At 44.1% G+C, this 14,889-nt stretch overlaps 1 long non-coding RNA gene across 2 annotated transcripts in view; it reads right to left on the bottom strand.

The window, feature by feature from the left end:
* The window catches only part of LOC149869572 (uncharacterized), an 87,681-nt gene that overhangs the window by 65,802 nt on the left and 6,990 nt on the right, over positions 1-14,889 (bottom strand). For both annotated transcript variants that reach the window (XR_016441113.1, XR_016441112.1), the window contains exon 2: positions 6,686-6,795. This is a non-coding gene — a long non-coding RNA (uncharacterized LOC149869572). The remainder of the gene's footprint in view (positions 1-6,685; positions 6,796-14,889) is intronic.

Below are 14,889 nucleotides of genomic sequence, written 5' to 3'. Positions count from 1 at the left end.
TTGCCACAAAGTCTAATAGCATACTAGGCTGCATTGGTAGGTGTATTGCCAGTAAGTCAAGGGAAGTGATTATTCCCCTCTATTCATCATGGGTGAGGCCACATCTGCAGTACTGTGTCCAGTTTTGGGACCCCCCCCTACAGAAAGGATGTGGACAAATTGGAGAGGGGGCTGGGGGACATGACTTATGAGGACAGGGTGAGGGAACTGGGCTTATCTAGTCTAGAGAAGAGACTGAGAGGAGATTTAATAGCAGCCTTCAACTCCCTGAAATGGAGTTCAAAAGAAGATGGAACTAAACTGTTTTCAGTGGTGGCAGATGACAGAGCTAGAAGCAACAGTCTCAAGTTGCAGCAAGGGAAGTTTAGGCTAGATATCAAGAATCATTTTCTCACTGGGGGGCAGTAAAACACTGGAACAGGTTACTCAGAGAGGTGGTGGAAGCTCCATCCTTGGAGGTTTTAAGATCTGGGTAGACAAAGCTTTGGCTGGGATGATCTAGTTGGGGATGGTCCTGCAATGAGCAGGGGTTGGATTGATGACCTCCTGAGGTCCCTTCCAACCTTTATTTTCTGTGATTCTGAGGCGTTGTTTTTCCCATATTGAATAGGAGGGGGAAAACCTTGTATTGGAGTCAAATAAATACAGTCTATAAACATTCCAGGTATCTAAGTAATTGTCCTGTCTTTTGCCTGAGAACATTGCTAAGGCTTTCCCTATTGCTTCCCCTTATTATGTTTTTATCCAGGTCCTCTCGCTCTTTATTTACCTCTGGAGTTTTGTGTTGATGCCCTGGTGAACCTAGTTAAAAGCCTTCCTCAAATGAGATTCACTGGAGGATGGAGTCAAAAGCCCAGGGGTGAGGAAAAAACAAGTAAGTAAAGTTTTAAAAAGTAAAGTAAAAAAAAAAAGAGTAAAAATACATAAGTTTGGGCACATACACAATGTATCGAATATATCTAGTGAGAAAACAGAACAGAAAAGAAAAAAATCTATGGAGACCATTCAGTATAAAGGGAAAGGATGTTAGAAATTCATTACTTCTTTTAGACACAAGCCTGACACCCATGGCAAAAAGTATAGCAAAAGTGTCATAAAATAAAAAGCATCTAGACCATGCATATGAGTTGATACATTCAGCCAATATTATGAATATGGCCAACATTTCAAAGGGCTAGCTGTACGAGTGTCCATGACCTTCGAAAAAGTCCAGATGTGGCTGAAGTGCTCCACAGCAGGACCTCCACAGCAGTGCACTCCCAGGAGGAGAGGAGCAGTTTAGGGAATTTGGAGTTGGCAAATTCAGACCTGGGTGGTGGAAAGCCACTCGTACCCTGCTACCCCTCCACTCCTGTTTATTTCTTTCTGGCTCACTGCTGTCCCCTCTCGTCTAAATCCCATCCCTGTCGGGGGGGAGGAAGGAGGAGGGAGCGGAGCTGCTTGTTGCTTGCAGCCTACCTTAGTGCCCCCTGCCTGGTGCTGAAGGAGGCTGAAGGGTGTTGAAATGTTCCAGTTGGGGGCACCACAAGTAAAACCTGTATAATTGTTTCATTTGCCCACACCTTCTGTTTTCACAAACATCCTCGCTCCAGTGCTAGACACCCTCTATGTATATTCTTTATGTGCTTGACTTTTACAGATTATGAGTCTCTGCGGTACTCATTGACTTGATTGGGTGCTCAGCCTGTATGGAAATCAGAAGCCTGCATATTAACTTAAATTGGCCATATACCATGAAAAGTCATTAAAAAACCCAGAATAATAACTTACTGTTGTTGCAGAACAGGTCCTTCTCAGTCATTACTGACTGTAGCTGTTCTGACAATACCATTATTTCCTCCTTTGGCTCAAGGAGAAATCCAGGAGCTGGATTCAATGCCCATTTTTTAATGACAGGAAAGTCTTTCATTGACTTTGTAGACCCTGGATTATGCTCCTGAAGATAATGTTGATTTAACTAGGTTCTTGTGATAAAGAATGACAGCACAGGAACTTGTGATGAAGGAAAGTAATAAAAGAAATATCCTATTGGATTCTGAAACTCCTTATTGCTGAGATCTGAAAGATCATAGAGTAGAACTACCAAAGGTCATTGCTTGGTCCTTTGAAATACGTCTGGACAAGATGCAAACAAATGTATACGACAAAGAACCGGGGACTTTTATTTTGCTTAGGTTCTTTATGATTAGGATCAAATATATCCATGCCTTATATTTTTCAAATATGAAATGTTTGTAGGAAAAAAAAGTTTTAGATCCACAAAGGAGGATCTCTGTCAAGTATTGCCAAATGTTATTTTATCCATAAATTGACTTCAATTTCACATTGATTCTTTGAATTTGTTATAAACAAACATCTTGAAAACACCCTGTAATTGTGTTAGTACTAAAGGCACTTTGAACAAAATTCTGTTCCTGTTTACATTTAATGCAATCCCCCAGACTTCAAAAGGGATGTACTGGATATAAATGAGATCTGAAGCTAAATCTATAGATTTTTTCTTTTCACTTTACTTGTAAACTACTTATATACAGCTACTATGCACACTTCAGATGGAGAACTGAAAAGATATGACAGAGGAATTGTGGGCTGGGAAGGCGTTAACTAGAGACACTCTAGTGTTAGGTTGTTGACCTACATAGTATGTCAGTAAGTAACAGTACGTATACCAAGGTTATTTAAAAAAAAATCAGTAGTTAATTTAACTGTCTTGTTTGTGTACTGGTTCACTGACTTTTTGTTTTTAGAAAAGATGAGTCATTTGATGCCTGATCTTGCTAACCCTTACTTACTTTGTCATGAGTAGGGCCTGCTCACAATGCAATCCTCACTGGCATCAAAACTATTAACAAGAACAGTCTTACAGACTTAAATCACCTATGGATGCGAGAAGAGAGTAAAGTGCCAAACCATTTAGGTACCTTTACAACTCTGCTGGGTGCCAATCTGCATCTTTAGGGGTGTCTTTACATGTGCTGCAGGACGGGGGTGCTTTAATTACAGCAGCTCTCACTTTTAATTAAAGTGCCCTCAGTGTATTGTGTATTCAGCATCCTGCACTTCAAAATAGTGACAGGGCTGCTTTAACTAAAGCTCATTCTACAAGCTTTAGTTAAAGTACTTCCACAGCCATTTTGAAGTGTGGGGAGGCTGAATACACATGACACTGTTCTGGTGCGTGCTAATTAGCATGCATTGGAGCTGGCATCGGGCACATATATTGGTGTGGTAGGTGCCTAAATACCTTTGAAAAATCTGTTCCTTGGAAGCCCAAGACTTATAGACCTTCAATGATACTTAGGTTCCTAAGGGGCAGACTCCAAATCCCCGGAGTTATTTGGCCTCCAAACTCCTATGGAGTCAAGGAATTGAATTGAATGGGAGTTGGCACCAAGAACCTAAATCCCATTCAAAGATAGGACTCACACTTGGAATTCACTCAGATGCTTTAGGAAGTGTTACCCTGACTGCAGTGTTGCATGCATTGTCATTGCTTTTCATATGTTGGGATACCAACCATATCATGCACTATAATGAGATAATGCACTGACATAAAATGCTAGGTCTGGATCTTCAGTGGACGTAGGCTGCCAAACATTACACCCACTGCATGTTAAACCAAGAAAATGACTAAGTGTTCACGTATTGACTTTTTTTTGCTGAAAGAATTTGGCAGACTGACGTAAACTGAAAGCCTGCTGTGGGCAGATTTCCTCCTACTATTTTTGATTTCATGCAAATAAGAATTGCAGGATGTCAGGCAATTTCTACCTGTGACTGATATATTTAGTGTTGACAATCCTACACTGCATTTATATTTGAAAACCCTGATTTAACAGCATAGGTGGGACAGCTATAGACCATAGGTTCTTGTGCCAGTCCCAGCCCTTTTTTTCTCTCCAGTTCTATTCAAGAAAGCAGGATTGCTTTGCTTTGTGCGTGCACTTTGGTGGTATGGTGGGGTCTGTTGTCAATTGCCAGAATAAACATAAAGGCACGATATTTTGTACTAACCAAGCACTGTTCTGCACCTTTTACTTCACTCTTTAATAGGGTGGCCATCATAGAGGGCATTCCAGTTTTCTGCTACTCTGTCCTCTATTGATACAAAACCTGATGCCTTTATGTTCTCTATTTTTCTCTTCATTGGGTCTTGTACCAACAGAGAACAGAGGACAACTAGGCTGTCCTCTATGATGGCCACCCTACACTTCAGTAGATGCTTCCTGCTGAAGGAGTCTGGGTACACTAGCCATTTTCTGTCTTTCAAAACTAGTAAGAATCCCAGTATTAGTAAGAATGGCAAAATTTTATTTCACTACTCAGACATGGAAATAATATGACATTTTTAGCTGTGTAAGTTGAAAAATCATAAAAACGTAAGGCTGAAAGGGACCTCCGGAGGTTATCTAGCCCAACCCCCTGCTCAGGATAGATCATCCCCATTCAAATCATTCTATATAAATGTTTGTCTAACCTACACCAAAAACTACACAAAACCCCTTTTGCATGGCCGCAAGGCACATTGCCCTATAAAACACTAACCTACCGCAAGTAAGGCAGTGGGGACAAGGGCATTGTCAATGTCCTGCTGCTGCGATGGTTGGTAAAATATATCCAAGGAAGAGGGCCATATCCTCTGCTACAAAGGAAGGCAAAAGTCAAGTTTCTTTGTGGAAATAGCCTGTATCTCATGCACAGCTAAATCAGGCCATAAGTTTGTGGCTGCAATTTCACTCAATGGACGACATGGTCTTTCCCTTTGCACATCTAAATAGCAGCCCGTTAGCCACATTCTGAGTAGGCAGCCACTGTAGAGGAGGTGGGGATTTTGGCTGTGCCTGTCCCATGCCAAAACAAGTCCTGCAAGACATGCACATTTATGCAGTCAGAGGAAAATAGGATCCAGAGCAAATGGGCTTCAGAACTGCTCTTGGCACCAGTTCAGTTTCCTCATCTGAATGAACAGAGACCCACACAAGCACTGTTCATTGAAATGCATGGGAGAGCAGGAGCATCTGTAGGGTTCACAGCCAAGGACTAACGAGCTGTGTACTACCTTCCCATTAAAAGCATAGAAGAACTATGCATTTACATCTGCAGATTAGGATGCTTCCCCGGTTCTAGACATTTACAACAGGACCTTGCTAGCAGGTCCTCGCTGCCATTAGCTTTCTAGGGGATGAAATAGAATTTAGCCCTTAAGGACAAGTATGACACCAAGTGCAGATGTATTGCGTTGCTCTTGGCTGACTGCTTCCTGCTCTAGGAGACCAACTAATTTTTATGTGATGGAAGCTGTCTATACCATTGCTGGGATGCTTAGATCCCTGTGTGAAGTGTCTTGTGGTTTCACTAGAACAAATCATACAGTATGGCTCTACTTAGCTTGAATAAGTCTGGGAGGCTCTAGGCCTCAGGCATTAACTTAATTCTGTTTTCCTGGTCACTTTAGATGACAAGGGTCTGATCAAACACTCTGTGATTGACTTCTAACAGGAAGTGTGAGAGGTTAAAAAGTAAGAATGCCACCCACATCACAACTAAGCATGCCCTATCACAGGTTATAAGAGGTGTTTGTTCTATCCCATGAGCATTTTTAAGATCTCAAAATATTTCCTGGAATGAATCAGAACCAAGATACTCATGATGACAGAGACACATGTACTGTAATACAGACAATGGCCAGGTGGGTAGGGTGTTTACATAGAAGACAAGAGATTCTGGTTCAAGTCCAAGCTTCAAACCAGAAATTTGAACTTGGGTCTTTCTCGTACTGCAGGTTAATGACTAGAGCATTTTACTTAGGGGGCTGAGACTGACTTTTGCTGAGCTCTTAGCATGGGCTGTGAATGCATCATGGTCAGATCCTTTCTCCCATGAATGATTATATCAACAACATGGAACCATACTTCTAATGGTCAATAGCTTAGTAGTCAGGCCAGCACTTTCCTGGAAGGTTGAGTAGGCTGCAGTGGGTCTCTCCCCATGGGCAGATGTTATATTTGTAGTGCTACAAAAGCTGAAGGGCCATTCCCTCACCAGTAGCACTAGAAAAAACGGCCTAAAGTGCTACAGAAATATTTCTGGATGAAACAGGAAATCTTCTGTAGCGCTATGTTTTGTAGTGTCAGGTGTACAGGGCACTGTGCTGCTACAGGGGCGGTTCTTTGATTCCCCAGCATCCCCCAGTGCTCTGCTCTTGCTTTCCAAGGGGTGAGGGAGGGAGATCTAGGAGGATAGGTGATCAGTGCTGCCTGGATGGTCAGTGTGTTCAATGACAGCTTCCCCCTCCCCCCCACACTAAATGGGGGCGGGGGAGAGCAAGAGGGGCAAAGAGATCTGCTGCTCCTAGAAGGGCCTTAGTTCAGGGTTTAGAGGCTTACATTCAGGAGACTGTTCAGGATTCAGGATTGTAAGCAGAAGGAGATCTCTGGCCAGACCACCCCTTTGGATGCCTAAAGATCCATGTCCTTTACTCTGGGATACTTTAGCTGGGTAGCTCACCACACAGTTTCTGAGGGCACCTGCCTTTCCAACGCACTTTCTAAACATACTCTATGGAAAAAACTGGACACCCAGCTCTGGGCTGGGCACCCCAATAGGCTGTTAAATACCTAGAAGTTGTATCATGCAATACCTCTGCTGCCCAGATGGATTCATAGATATTTGCCCAACCACTCACCCTTTTCCATAAACATGCTAATTCGGTGTTGGCGCCATCCATTGACATCTATTTCACCCAGTGATGATCAACAGCTGGATCCCAGGTGGAGGGCTCAATCAGGTGTCCTGCTGGTAGTTGGATATAGGATTTTAGTGACTGACAGTATTACTGGCAAAACTTCAAACTGCTTATGCCTGGGAGCCTATTAGTATGTCTTCCTTATGCTTTTTCATAGGTCATAAGGTAGTCCTCTCTCATAGTTGGTGTTTATCCCAAATCCATGATTCAGGGCTTCAGCGACTGCTCACACATTCATTCTGGCTGCTATTTTTCATTCTTTCCCGTGCATGGCTGACTTCAAAGTGAGAAAGACAAGTGAACAACCCATCCCAAGGCTGATACAAATTAGCTTGATTAAATCACTTTGTACTAATACAGGCAACATACAGAACTGTGTTAGGTAGTTTTACTTGATGAACATGAACATGTTTGAACTGTTTTCAGAAACCCCTTTTTACCATTTTGTTTAGAAGTCTAGGAGCTCGCAGGAACTCAATCCCCTACCCCCAAACCTCAGCTCTCACTTCCACTTTTTCTTACGATGGACCCTAGGGCTGTCCAACTGGCAGTCCACAGGCCTTGTACAGCCCCTGAGGGATTAAACTGTGGCACCCAGTCTGGCCACCATTCCCCCCATTGCTCCTGCTGTGCTGGAGCCTCTGGGCTCCTCCTCCCACCCCCAGCTTCTGCTGCTGGGGGTGGTGAGGCAGGGCACGGCCTGTGGGGCCAAAGGATCCAGTGGCTCTGAGGACTGGGAGAGGAAGTAGCATGACTCTGCAAGGGGGTATCTACTGCATGGCACAGTGTGTCATGGGGGTTTGGGTACGAGGTCTCCTGGTGTGGTGCAGCAGCATCTGCAAAGTGCAGTGGGGGAGTGTAGCCCCATGCAGGATGGAGCCTGGGAGGTATGTGGCCAAGGGGTGTGCAGCAGGGGCTTGAGGCCCCCCAGCCACTCAGAAATTGGACAGACCTGATCTACCCAATCTGTAGTAACTGGCAGTAGAAGCTGTTCAAACCAGAACACTCTTTAACATCAGTTGCATCTACAGCGCTAGTATGAAAACTTGTATACGTCTTACCACCCACTGGTCCTTCTGCTTCTGTTCCTTCTGTGTCAGTGCACTGACACGAAAAAGCTCCCCTGGTTTTAGCTATGTCCTCTCACTCACAAGCTGCATCCTTGCAAATTGTTTTAAGGCCCAGTAGCTTTGTTTCTGTAGCCCTTGCCTTTTTGTATAGACATTTCCAGGAAATTAAAAGTCTGTGCATTCGTATTCTGTTTTTGAATCTCTTTAGCTTTGCTGTATTTGTAGGCTGGACAGACGTCGGATTATTCAAAGCAGGCGAAAACTCTTACTTTTCCTTTCCACTGGGTGTGTCTACACTCCGGCTTAGATTTACTGCGCAGTAAATTACAGTGCAGTATGTGGGAGTAGGCTGATGTCTACACAGGCAGGCATTAAGGTGCATTAACACTGGGCGCGGACTGACTTGGGACGAAAGTTAGTCCCAAGTCAATCCACACACAAAGTGTTACTGTGCAGTAAGCTGTCTACATGTGTGTTACTACGCAGTAACTAATCAAGTGTAAATTTCATACAGGTATCAAATTTATGTTTAAGTCAGCATAAATTACCATATGTATTGTGCAGTACGGGTGTGCACGTGTAGACACACACCTGTACAGAAAAGTAATTTTGGTTACTGTGCAGTAAATGTGCACATGTAGATGTGCTTACTGAGTTTAAAGCCAATCTAACAAACCCTACCAGTTTTAGCCCTGGCTGTTGGTACCTTTCCTCATTTGGCAGAGCATATATAGCTCAAAAAGCACTCTGATCCTAAAAGGTATTACAGTTTTGCTCTCTCTCAGAACCCTCCCCCCCCACCTTAAAATGGCACATTGCATTTTCTAAAGGGATATGTGCACACACTTTCAGAACTGTCACTTTACCACTGGTTATGAAGTCTATCTATTACAAGTCAAGAAATCAAGATACAATTTATACAGCATCTCTCCATAAAGATTTATTGAGCTGTTTCAGACATCATTTAGAGATAACCTTCTGGAGCCAAGGAAGGGATGAGTTGACCTTTCCAGAGCACAAGCAGTGCTCTCTATTTCTGTGGGGAGGAGATAGGTATGAGATGCTTGCAGCTTTAACAACAAGCACAAGCTGCCCTTCTTTTGAGATCAAGAGAGGGTTTTTTTTCTCCTCTTTTTACCAGTTTCTAAGTCTTCAGAAAATCTTGGGAATATTAACACTATTGCAATTTCCTCTAGGATTCTCTATAGGATCCCAGAGCATGTTAATTAATTACATCTGATAAGACCCAATCTCACATCTCTTCCTGGCCAAAACACTCAGGCTGTTGCCAATCACTGATAACTGCACAAGTACTGTCCATTGAAATGAATGAGAGTGCAAGAGCCTCTGCAGGGTGAAGTAGGATTCACCTCCAGTGGCTAATGAGCTGGCTAATGACTATCTTCCCCTTGGAAAAATAGAAAAAAAATGTTTCTTCATATATAAAGTTCTCTAAGACACATGCTGTCACCCAGCTGACTAAACCAGTGGGCATAACACACTGACCAATGCTTTTAGAGCCTTTCAGCCCCCTTCCCATGGAATCTGTTTCAAATGCCACTTTCTTCATCAGCTACACTCACCATCCTTATGCCTCTTTGAAATAATCCCTTTGTGTCCCTCTTGCTTCTGCACCAGTTTTAAGCTATGTGTCTTTCCTTTTACGATTCTGCTCTGATCTACATCTGATTGTTGTAGTGTCTACTCTGACTTTGCTTTGCCAGTACCTCCTCTGCCAGTACCCTTTGTCATCTCCTTCACTCCTGGCTTCTGTACTGCCCCTATACCTTGAATGCCTTCCCTACTGCAATATCACAAAAGGCTTGTCTCTGCTCTTCCAAATCCCTCTTTGTAACACAATTCCTCACTGCAACTCTTTAACTCATCTTATGCAACACTTTTATTCACTTAGAAGCTAAATGTGGCCTGGGCTATTGCTATATAATGGTCTTATGTTTTGGTCAGCTAGGGCACTATGTGGCTGTTGTTTGTTTATGACCTCCTAGATGGAGTGTCCTTTGTTCTACAGGCCTTGTACAGCACTGAACACATTTTTAGTGCCTGACAAATAGAAATAAGGTTGTATGCATAGAGGGCTACAGGCTGCACAGAAGAGATTGGGTAGGGATGAAGGGAGGAGGTATAGCTCTCTATGTAAAGCAGCACTATGCCTCTGTGGAGATCCGAACTGGTTTGAGAGAAGGACAACTTGAGACCCTGTGGGTCAAGATACAGGGGGGGAAGGGGAGCCAAGGAGAAGGGGACTTGATGGTAGGCATCTACTACAGACTGCTACACCAGGAGGAGGACCCAGATCTGGAATTTTCCAGAAAACTGATGGAGACTGCACAATCAAGGGTCATGGTTGTTATGGATGACCTCAATTACCCTGACATCTTCTAGGAGAAGCACTCGGCTAGATCTGACTGGTCACATAGGTTTTTGACCTGCGTGGAACAACTTTATTTAGTACAGGAGGTGAAAGTGCCGACCAGGGGGAATGCTTTGTTGGGTTTGGTTTTAGTCAAAAGGAATGACCTGGTGGGAGATCTGAGGATTAAGGGTAATCTGGGATATAGTGATCGTGAGATGACAAAATTCACTATCCGTTGTAGGGCAGGGAAGTCAGTCATTAGGGCAGAGGTACTTGACTTCAGGAGGGCTGACTTGAATGAGCTTAGGATAATAGTGAGAGAGAACCTATAGGAAGAGGGACTGGAGGGGAAGGGAGTTCAGGAAGGTTGGTCATTCCTCAAAGGAGCAATTTTCAGAGCACAGAAAGGGTCCATTCCTGTATGCAGGAAAGGTGGTAAAGGGGCCAGGAAGCCCTCTTGGCTTACCAGGAGTGTTTAGAAAAGAAAAAGGAGGCTTATGGACAGTGGAAACAAGGGGTGATCACCAAGGAGAAATATACAAGTATAGCCTGTATTTGTAGGGAGAGGATAAGGAAGGCAAGGGCAGTGACTGAGATCAAGTTGGCGACCAAGGTCAAGGACCATAAGAAGTCCTTCTTTAGGTATATAGAGAGCAGCAGTAAGACCAAGGGAAATGTGAGGCCCTTGCAGAATGAGATGGGACAGCTGATAACAGACAGGAGTAAGCTGAACTCTTTAATGAATACTTTGCATTGGTGTTCTGGCATACAAATGGTGGTTGCCTGCCTGGTCAGATACTGGACAAATACAGGGGAAGTGGGTGATTGTCAACCTCTGATCAGCATTGAACATGTGAGGGAGCACTTAGAGCAGCTGTATGTCTTCAAGTCAGCAGAACTGGATGGATTACACCTGAGAGTGCTGAGGGAACTGGCTGGAGTCATTGCAGGATCATTGGTGAAGATATCCGAAGATTCCTGGTGCTTGGGAGAGGACCTAGGAGACTGGAAAAGGACCAATGTGGTGCCATTCTTTAAGAAGGGCAGGAGGAAGGATCCGGGGAAGTATTGGCTGGTCAGTGTCACCTCAATACCAGGTAAAAGTTTGGAAAAAATTATCAAGAAGTCTATTTGTAAGATCCTGGCAGAAGTCACAATGCTGAAGGATAGCCAGCATGGTTTTGTTGCGAGCAGGTCATGTCAGATCAACCTCATCTCCTTCTATGATCAAGTAACAAACCACTTAGATGTGGGAGATGCGGTTGATGTCATATACTTAGATTTTAAAAAAGACCTTCAGTATGGTCTTCTATGGTGATCTTATGAAAAAACTGGGGGATTGTGGGCTGGCAGAATCCATAGTCAAGTGGGTTGGGAACTGGCTACATGATCAAACCCAGAGAGTGTTAGTGGATGGGTCTGTATCATCTTGGCAGGAGGTGGCCAGTGGCATCCTGCAGGGTTCAGTTCTTTGTCCTGTGCTGTTAAAGATCTTTATCAATGATTTAGATGAGGATGTGGTCACCCTGGCCAGGCTTGTGGACAATACTGTTATGGGGAAAAGTGGTCACGCTAAGGGATAGGATGTGGATCCAAGTGGACCTGGACAAGCTGGAAAGGTGGGTGGGGTGGAACCGTATACAGTTCAATAAGGATGAAGGCAGAGTGCTTCATCTGGGGAGAAGTAACCAGTGACACAAATATAGGTTAGGAGAAGATGTCCTGGCCAGCACAATGACTGAAAGGGACTTTGGGGTTATGGTTGATCACAGGATGAACATGAGCTGCCAGTGTGATGCTGTAGAACTAATAGTACTGGGATGCATTAACTGATGGGTTGGGAGCCAGGCTAAGGAAGTGGTATTTGCTCTCTACTGACTGTGTCTAGTTTCAGGTGCCACACTTCAAAAAAGATGTGGAGAATCTTGAAAGGTCCAGAGAAGGGCTGCGAGAATGATTAAGGGCCTGAAGGACAAACTGTATGAGGAAAGACTAAGGGATATGGGACTGTTCAGCCTGGGGATGAGAAGACTTGGTGGCCATCTATAAGAGGTGAATATCAGGAGCTAGGAGAAAAACTGTTCACTGGGGCACAAGGAGCAATGGCCATAAATTGCAGAGGTTCTTGGTTCTCGATCCCCAGTGCTTCAAATGCTTTCTCTTAGGTGGAAAAACTTACAACTATGAAGTCAATGAGTGCAACAACAGGCACTATATACAGCAGTGTTAACAAGTTGAAGTGCTGTGTCAGTGCACAGTCTAAAAACTTGAAGTGTGGAAAAAGACAATTCAGGTCTTTATTGTGATGTCAGTCTAACTACAAGCTTAGACACAGATGGTAATGCTTGTCAACATGGTCTTTATAAGAGAAGAGCTCAATTGTACTTGAATAAATCATTTAAATGTGCAAAAATTCAGTCTCATGCTGGTTCAATGCACTTTTGTATGAAAGGTGCCCTGTCCACGCTTTACCTCTTGCTGCTGTTGCCAAGGGAAGTACTGGTTTGGTTCCTTGCTGAATAGTATAATATTTTTTATCCCTATAATTTCCCCTATGCTAATGTTCAGTGTGAACTTGAAGGCCGTTGCCCCAGGCAGCCATAGATTACATACCTTCTCTGCAGTATTTTTCAAATTCTTATAAAATACGTGCTTTATTATCTCATTGTAGCAGAGCTTGTAAGTTATGCAGAGAGGAGCTTCCAGCAGAAACATGTATATCAGAGTTCCTGCTGGGCAAAGGGCAGGCATCTTTCACAATGCTACTACCTTCCAGCTCCAAGCCTGAACCTCTCTCATCTTTGGTATTGTGTGTGCAGACTCTGCTGATACTGAATAGCAGACTTGTCCTTTGGGTTAAACCCACAAACTGACTTAGGCATTGCTATGTTGGCATTGGAACATGCAGTTGTATGCACCCTGCTGCCCATTCAGATTTCAGCCCAGGCTCAGTGCCTAGACTGTCTTGTAACACATGGGGAAAGGCAGGAACCTAATAAGAATCATAGAGCTGAGAAGGGAGCTGCCCAAGCTAGTATGGAAGTAAATGCAGAGGAGAAATATCCACTGTACCTTAGAGCAGAGATTTTAACCCAGGTCTTCTATATTGCAGGAAAGTGTCCTAGCCCTTGGCAGAGTTGGGTAAAACAGGATGTACATACAGCACCCTGCCCCCATCTCCACCCCAACCCCTCACCCCATCTGTCTTTTATGCAAAGCCAGTCTGAGAACATCAGCTGGAGAAGGCACTGCAGATGAGATAGGAGCAGGGCAGCTGGGTCAGAGCAGCTCTGCAGCATGACAGTGTAGATGTTTATGTGCATGCCCACCAGCAGAAACTAAGGATCAGGGGACATTACTGGCAGAAACTTAGGCTTCAACAGGTTATCCAACAGGCGATCTGTTGGCTATGCAAGAGGTGATCTGAGGAATCCATTGACATCTAAATACTGGATGTAGGTACCAAATGGCTGGTAGGTCCAAGAATCCTGTTGCAGATTGAGCATGAAATAGCTATTAGATCAGTTTGGCACGTGCTTCTCTTAATGACATGCAAAACCAGCTCACATAATTACTAGACTTGCATATATAAAGTAGGTAATTGCACATTCAAATGACCAAAATTAGCCTTGTTTAATTGCCTGATTTATATGCAAAGATGCAATAACTGCACTACTAACATATTTAACAAATAGGCCCTTTACAATTTTGATAAATGTAGGTGGATTGAAGAGCCTAACGCTCCATCAGGGAATGGTAGGAGAAATGCACCTGTCCCTGCACACTTATCCTAAAATATGAAAAAATGCAGCAAACTAAACCAAGAGCAGAAAGTGTGCTTTCTCCAGGGTACCACTTCACAGTAGGGAAATAGCCATTAGCATAAGTAGGAATGGCAGAATAGGGCATTAGCGCCAGGTGCCAAAGAGGAGGCGCATGATCAGTGGCTGTTGCCACTGCTAGCCTAGTCACCACTGCTACTGCCCTAGCCAACACCCTATGCAAAAACTGCTGGTTACATCTCCGTGAATAACTGTCCCTTCCCCTACATGTTTTGTTTTCTTCTGGCTAGTCTGAGAAGATGTACAAGCCCTAAAGGACGACAGTCCTAGGTGCTCTTGGATGAAGAAGGGTTGTAGATTCTGGAAGTGAAGATTCTTCATTCAAAACGCCCTTGTTGTAACTAACACCTCCCCTAACTAACTTGAAGCATCTCCTCTGGTCTCGTATGCTGTCCTGTCGCAGGCAGAGCTTATACCGGAGGGTATATCTGCACTGTGGCAGCAGTGCTTAGTCAGGCCACTGAGGAAATCAGCTCCTCCTACCTGCTCCTGCTTCATGGGCAGCAACCCCAGAAATGAGGCAGTGAGGACATCTCAAACTGCTGCTCTTGAGCACACTGAAATGCAGGATCATCTGCCCACCCCCATTTCCAGGGTTGATGGGTATGGAGCAGAAGCAGGAGGGTGGGACCTATTCCCTGGCAGTGTAACTGAGCCCTCTGCCCTGTAATGCAGAAGGGAGTGGGGGAGGAGGGTCCCATTTACATGACCTGAAAACCTGTATTTAAAACTTAATGAGTTGCCAAAGGCTGTAAACTACAGCCTTTCTCCACCTGAGCTGCATGTTCCAGGGCAAAGAGTAGCTGCAACCTGTCATCTTATAGAAGATACTGAGTGTCTGTAAAACTACAGAGTGCC

The sequence above is a fragment of the Crocodylus siamensis genome, chromosome 3 (genome assembly GCF_052110815.1).
Source record: "Crocodylus siamensis isolate JL-2025a chromosome 3, ASM5211081v1, whole genome shotgun sequence".
Lineage (NCBI taxonomy): Eukaryota > Metazoa > Chordata > Crocodylia > Crocodylidae > Crocodylus > Crocodylus siamensis.
This window is presented reverse-complemented; position numbering and strand designations above follow the sequence as displayed.